Genomic DNA, 7,355 nt, shown 5'->3' on the forward strand with positions numbered 1-7,355 from the left:
ATTCAAATGCCACTAAAAGAATAAAGAATGAAGTGATAGTGATGGGCGCCCGCCATCTGTAGTGTACATATGTGTGGATATTGACAATGTAATGAATACATGAGTAGTTAGGCATGGGCACCTTTACCCCTAATAATCTCCTACTTAAAGCTGAATGTACCCTTACTGGTGAGAAGAGAACAAGAAAAAAGTGACAAAGTACAATAGTATATAAAGTACAATAGAATGAGAGGAAAGATGTCATCTCATCTAATGCTCATTAGCTTCCTAGCTTCCTAAGAAAGACCAAACATTCCTCTGAGAGACTTTTAGTGAGTAGATCTATAGGATTTTGATTAGTTGAGATCTTAACAAGCTCAATGGACTTATCCTCAATGGCCTCTTGGATAAAATGGCAACACACTTCAATATGCTTTGTCTTCACGTGGAAGACCGAATTCTTGGCCAACTAAATAACACTCATAGAATCTAAATGTAGTGTAGGGACCATATCAATAATATCAAGTTACGCTGCCAGACGGCCTAGCCAGAGAGCCTCCTTGCAAGTATTAATGGTTGTAACATACTCTACCTCTGTAGTGGATAGAGATGTGTATTTTTGCACCATGGACATACAAGAAACAACACCTCTAGCAAAGGTGAAGACATAGCCAGATGTGGACTTCCTACTATCTATATATCATGTATAATCAAAGCATACGAACTTTACTTAAGTTTAGGAAGGAGACATGGTAGATCCTCTTCAAGAGGCCATGGTATGGATCGTGCTGGTAGTAACCAATAAAATAAGTTAGATAAACAATTTAGTAAGATGCAAGTTTTAGAAGGCTATGATAATTCTCTAGATATAGGGAGAGCTCTAGAGGAAGAGATGGATGGCAAAATATAGGTCATAGCAATTTTAGCATTTTTTGTCATTACTATGGAAGAACAAGTCAAATTGTAGCCCATTGTTATGATAAGAAGGATGTATTCATAGTGGTAAATTACAGTAAGGGAATTATGAATTGTCTTCAAGACATAATTGTAAAGGAGTGAGTTAGGAGAAAGAGAAAGAAGAGAGAGACTGTTGTAGAAGAGAGACAAGGTGAGTGTAAAGGAGAGAAAAATAGAAAAGAGGTATGAGAAGCCATGGAAGCTGAGAGAGAGAATATACAAGATGAAGAGACTTTTGTATTAACTAATGATGAAAAATAAAAGTTCTTTACACTTTATATACTAGACACAGTGTAGCTAGTATTTTTTCCACATTATTATTATTTAGATGATTTTCAACCTCTTATATTCTATCCCTACCTAAATTGTTTTATCCCCAAAAACAAAATTGTGACTTGTTACGATGTATGGGATATAAGAAAAACAGAGTACTACTCTATTTTAGTCATTAGAAGGTATGAATCAGTGGAGTAATCCAATATTTTTGAATAAATAAAGGAGCTATGATTAAGTACATTGTATGTATATAAGTGGAGAATGAGAAAATTTAAAAAAAACATGAATATTTGGCCAAATAAGTGTTGTAGACATGGAACAACATGCTATCTACTACAGGACCTTGCTATAGTAAAGCTAAAGTAACTTTTGGTAGGAAGCTCTGATTGCGGTATACTATACATCTTTTTGAATGCTTTCAACTCATGTATGTTGTTTTTGCTGACCATAGTACATGATAAAATCTCCTTTAAAATAGAGAGCTATCTACAATTTATCTAAGCTAGAACATAGCCATAAAAACGACTAGTCTTAGGCCAAGATTACTTCCTTAACATAAGGAAACTTCTCCACAACTAAAACTGTCTCCAAGAAGCTTCTTTCAATGGTAATCCTTACCATTTGATCAAATATTCTTTGATCATTTTTAAATCTAAGTTTCTTGTCTCACTAGCCAATAACCTCTCCAAGCACATATTGAATGATATCCTCCTTATCCATGGGTGGAAGCTCCTCTATATAATCCATAGTAGATCCAATAAAGAGCTTTAAGCAACTCACATGGAAGACATTGTGAATTCTAGTAGATGAAGGAAGTAATTGTAAAAGGTGAAACTCCTATAATGAAATTAAAAGGTGAAACTCCTATAATGAAGTAATCCATACAAAATCTTAAAAGGTGAAACTCCTATAATGAAATTAGTAGAGTTATTGTAGGCAAACTTAGTCAAGAATGACTATGAATCCCATGCATTCTGTACATCATGGCAAAAATGTTCAAAGTCTCCAACCACCTATTAACCCTCTCTATACATTAGGGGAGTTTTGAGATCTCGAAGATGCCTTTTAAGATGGAGAGAGAGTGCTCTAGACCAATAAGAGCAAAGCCACTACAACAAACGTTCCATTTATGAAAATGTAAAAAATAATTTTATAAATAGACATGGATACAATATTATTATGAAATTTTATTATGAATATTTATATTTATCATCTCGTAATTGTGATTATGATATCCTTTACATTTATAACATAGGGTCTTAGTCACTTTGCATTAATGACATATCTGGGATTGTATGATAATGACAATTGAAACTAAATTCAAATTGCCCAAAAGCTTAGTGCTCATCTTTTTTAACGTTCTTGTTTTGTTGTTCTTGACTCTTTCCTTCTTTGGTAGTTGCTTATTGCTCTCTCTCTCTTCTCTTTGCCATGGATACAGAAATTCAATCTTCAACAAGGTGCCCAAGCTCTGAAATCAGATCCATATCTGTGTTTAATTCATTTCAAATAGATGGAAGATAGATTCCTACCACTATTAGCAAAGGTAGCTGGATTACCATGCAATAAGAAAAACAAAGGAAGAGACAGAGATGTAAGAGCTCCTATAGCTCTGCTTGGAAGGGTAGGATCAAATATTTCAGACTTGGAGTAAATGGGAAAGGCATAAAAGAGGTTTTATTACAACACGTATTTATAGAGGGTTGCATTTGAAACCTAGAGCTTCAAGTCTTCCATTGCATAGATCGAATTGTAAGTACTTTGTTCTCAATGCTTTTCTTTTATTAAACCTGGTATTAGGTTTTATTGTAAAAATTTTATTTTTATTTGCAGATGTCTATTCTTCTAATCTTGAGGAATGGAAGCCCATCGAGTCTATTATTGGTATTTGTGATATTATGCATGGTTTGATTTGAGAAAAAAAGTACAAAGGTAGGAGAAAAACATAGCTTATAAAGAATGAAATGTTTTTTATGACCATTCTTATATTATTCATATGCATAGTGGCTAATGGAGAGCAATATCCTCGCTTCCTTTGCCTGATTTCACAAGCCTTAGGTGGTCTTTACCAAGTCCAATCACTAGTGAGAGCTATAGATATAATATTTTCTAAGATATAAAAAACATTAAAACTTAATATCTCAAGTAGGCTAAGCAAGATTACTTTGTTTTGTAAGAGAGGGAAAATAAAATAACAAGAATAAAATACTAGCTACACTAGTCAATATAAAAGGTGTAAGGGACTTGATTTTTGTAACATCATTATCATAATACAAGTCTCCTTTATCTTCTCTCTTTCCCAACTTTCATGGCTGCCTTCTCTCTCCTCGTAACTCTCTTTCTCTCTCTTCTGCACCTCATCTTCTCTCTCTTTTCTTTTTTCCTCTCCAATCCACTCCTTGAGAAGTGGTATCAGAGCTTCTCAGGTTCTTGATCCAGTTAGTCATATTTTGTTTAATTTTTCCCTTTTCAGCCACACAAATCCAAGAACTTTAGGTACACAAATACAGACATGGCAGGCCAATAGACATTTCCAAGAAGAAGACAGGCAGCATTGAAGATTGGAAGACCAATAGACATTTCCAAGAAGAAGAAGATAGGTAGCATTGAAGACAGGGTAGCAAGCCTGGAGCAGGCAGAAGACCTTGCAATTTTGTGCGAAGCTCATCCTACAGGATCACTGGCAAAATAGAAGGATGGAAGAAGCTTGTGAGGGTGTTCCATGTGGAGGGGATCAACCCTAGGAGGAAATCGCAGAAAAGAAGGACCCTTTCTAGTCGCTACAAGCTCGAAGGATCTAAATGCAGGAGTCTCTTCCATGCAGGCTTTCTCCTTGTGTTCTCCTTCTCCTTCTTCTGTATTTCTCCACTGATGTTCATCATCAATGCTTTCATAGTCATACTCTGACATGGATCAAGAGCCTCCAGGGCAGTCAATTTGGTATCCATTGTTGCGACGCTCTCCTAATCAATCTGTATAATGACATTTGCAGTGGAATCCGAGGAACGATTGTTTTTCTGAATTATATCACGATGATGACGATGATGAAGGATGATCCTTCTTGTCCTTCTCCTCCCTTTCGAGCTCCTTCTTTTGATTCTGCTTCTTCTTACAAGACAAAGCCCTTCCTCCACAAGTAAGGTGTTTTGGCTCTTGTCTCCTTGTTGCACTGCACACAAAGCGTCGGCATTGCTTGGGCAACGTTACTGTTAATAGCGACATACAACCATGTGCACCTGAAAACACAGTTGGCCTTAAGATGATGCAGAAGAACTAGAAAACAGGTGCGCTAGAGAGCTCCACTTGAGATGTACACATACTTCACACATGCTCAAGGCTTTCCTCCAAGCTTCTGCATCCATTTGTCAAAAATTTTGGACTATCTGAACTCACGATACCTCAATCATAAAAAGAGGGGGATGCCCTGTGTGCTCTGCGTGGTGTTCTCCCACCAGACCCTGGGCTATGCTACAGCCCATCCCACACAGCTTTGCGCCTAAATGCAAATCCTTGTAAGTGAATCTCATCATCCTGTGGTGCGATGAGCCTGGAGTGTTCTTACTACTCCTGAAAAATGGAAAAACACTGCATGAAAGCAAGGCTTCTTCAAGTTTTAGGAATACAAAAACAGACAATGGGATTGGAGTAGGAATGCAAGATTCAGGGTCTACAGATGCGCATTCAGCCTGTCTTCCAGTAGAAGATGCAAGATAGCCCATTGTAGTGGGGGCTTCGAATGAGGCCAGGAGAGTTAGCTAATTTTGAAGATGTGAAAGATCACTCTGCATGTGAAAGTAGAATTGGAAATCATGATGTGCCATTACCTGGGGGGTAGAATGGAAATACATGTTCTTTAGTGGTAGACATTAAGTTACTAAACTTAGGCAAGGATGCTCCAAATGCAGATGAATGGTGCATCTTGTCAGAGCTAAATAACTTTGTAGTTCCAACTATGCAATTGTGCCATGTCAGTAGGTGTTGCAATGGACATGTAAAAGGCAATTCTGCGCCTAACAGCATGGAAATGAATGGTGAGAAATCAAACGCCATCTCAATAAAATCCCCAGATTGCATTTGTTGCCATCGAAAGAACCATTCGATGAATTAAGTAGATAGGAATGTGGGAACTCTAGCATCAAGAGTTGTCTCGAAATGAATGGTAATCATGTCAATGATCAGGAGGTTAAAGATAGTGCTCAAGAGGTTGTGATTGCATCTTGTCTACCAGAGTCGGGAGTGTGTTTTACAATAGAAAGTTTCATATGGGCTTCCATGCAGAGAAAATGGAAAAACACTCCGCAGAGGTGTTCCCTTTCAATGATGAGCAGATCGATGCTCTACATAAGGCTGCAAAGGAAAGATTGGAGAATTAGAATCTACAAATCCTTTTGGTCCGTGATGAATGGGATTATGTGATTGGAAAGAAGGGAGAACATGTCAAAGTTGCAGATCTAGAAGGAAAAATTGTTGCATTATATTTTTCAGCACATTGATGCCCACCGTGTCAAAGATTCACACCAGTGTTGGCATCCATTTATAATTAGTTGAAGGAAAAGAATAAGAAATTTGAGGTTGTGTTTATCTCATCTGATGAAGAACAAGAATCTTTTGAAAACTACTTCAATGACATGCCATTGCTTGCTATGCCATACAGCGATTCGAAAATGATAGAAGTACTTAGTCAATGGTTTGAAGTTGAAGGCATACCTACTTTGATAATATTGGATAAGCAAGGAAAGACTATGTAGAGTGAGGGCATGGAGCTTCTTTACAAGTATGGAATTGAAGCATATCCTTTTACTACTGAAAGACTTAAAGAGTTGAAGCGAGAAGAAGATGCCAAGCGTGTGGTCCAAACCCTTGAGTCACTTATTCTTGCTAAAGAAAGGGATTATGTGCTTTCAAAGTATGGAGAGGTCAAAGTTGCCTCCTTGGTAGGCAAGACAATGGGCCTCTACTTTTCACCTCATTGGTGCCCTCCTTGTCAGAGGTTCACCCCTAAGTTGAAAATTGTTTATGATGAATTGAAGAGCCGTGGTGAGGATTTTGAGATCGTATTTCTATCTAGTGAACGTGGAATCTTTTAAAGAGTACTTTGATGGAACGCCATGGCTTGCTCTACCTTTCAATGATAGCTCCATTAGAAGTCTTTCTCAGTATTTTGATGTGAAAGAGATTCCGCAATTGGTGTTTGTTGGTCCACATGGAAATATGGTAACTACTGATGGTCGAGGGTTGGTTAGCTTGTATGGAGCAGATGCTTTCCCTTTCATAGATGATGCTGTTGCAGAGGCATAGGAATGCATCAATGCAAAAGCAAAAAGTCTTGCCAAAGAGATTGTTCCCATACAGCATGAGCATCCCCTCAAATTAACTGAAAGTGCATATGAAGAAGGGCTGTATTTTTGTGATGATTGTGGTGAACAGGGATCTAGATGGGTGTACCATTGCAGGGATTGTGGTTTTTATTTGCATCCAGATTATGTGGCAAATAGGGTTTCATCAGAAATTGACAACCCGACTCCACCTGAAGGTTCTAACAAAACGGGCACTGCTGCATCGAAAATCGACCAATCCAATCCTCACACTGGATACATATGTGAAGATTCTGAAAGCAACTTGATTACAATGGCACTGTTGCATTGGAAATTGACCAATCCAATCCTTACACTGGATACATATGTGAAGATTCTGAAAGCAACTTGATTACAATGGCAATTGCGATCAATAGCTCTAGCTCTATTGAACAAGGTTGGCTTCAAACATAGGCTAATATTGATAAAATTGGAGCTTTAATTGATCAGTATATTGCTCTTATGAAGACGGACATAGAAAATAGAGCAAGACTTGAATCAAGTATGGATTTTCATCACCCTGGGTATTATCCACAACATGATGAGTATTCTCATGGGCATTATGCACCCAATGCTTATGCTTATGGCCAATATGGATACGTTGATGGTACACACAAAGATTTTCATGCATCTTATGAATATAGGCAGCAACAACATGCAAACAAACATGAGTAATATGCAAGTACATCTAGACATAATGCTTATAGATATGATGTACCATGTCATAATGCAAAGCATCGTTCCATTGAGCCTTGCTAGCAGAATGGCTATTATGAGCAACATGCTTAT

The 7,355-nt window shown here is 37.6% G+C and overlaps 1 pseudogene; it reads left to right on the forward strand.

The window, feature by feature from the left end:
- The first annotated feature begins 5,495 nt into the window (after positions 1–5,495).
- LOC148012786 (putative nucleoredoxin 2 pseudogene) lies at positions 5,496–6,918 on the forward strand (annotated as a pseudogene).
- Positions 6,919–7,355: the final 437 nt, after the last annotated feature.

Source organism: Lygodium microphyllum, chromosome 27 (genome assembly GCF_053477565.2).
Source record: "Lygodium microphyllum isolate KBCC chromosome 27, Lygodium_microphyllum_v1.1.10, whole genome shotgun sequence".
NCBI classification, from domain to species: domain Eukaryota; kingdom Viridiplantae; phylum Streptophyta; class Polypodiopsida; order Schizaeales; family Lygodiaceae; genus Lygodium; species Lygodium microphyllum.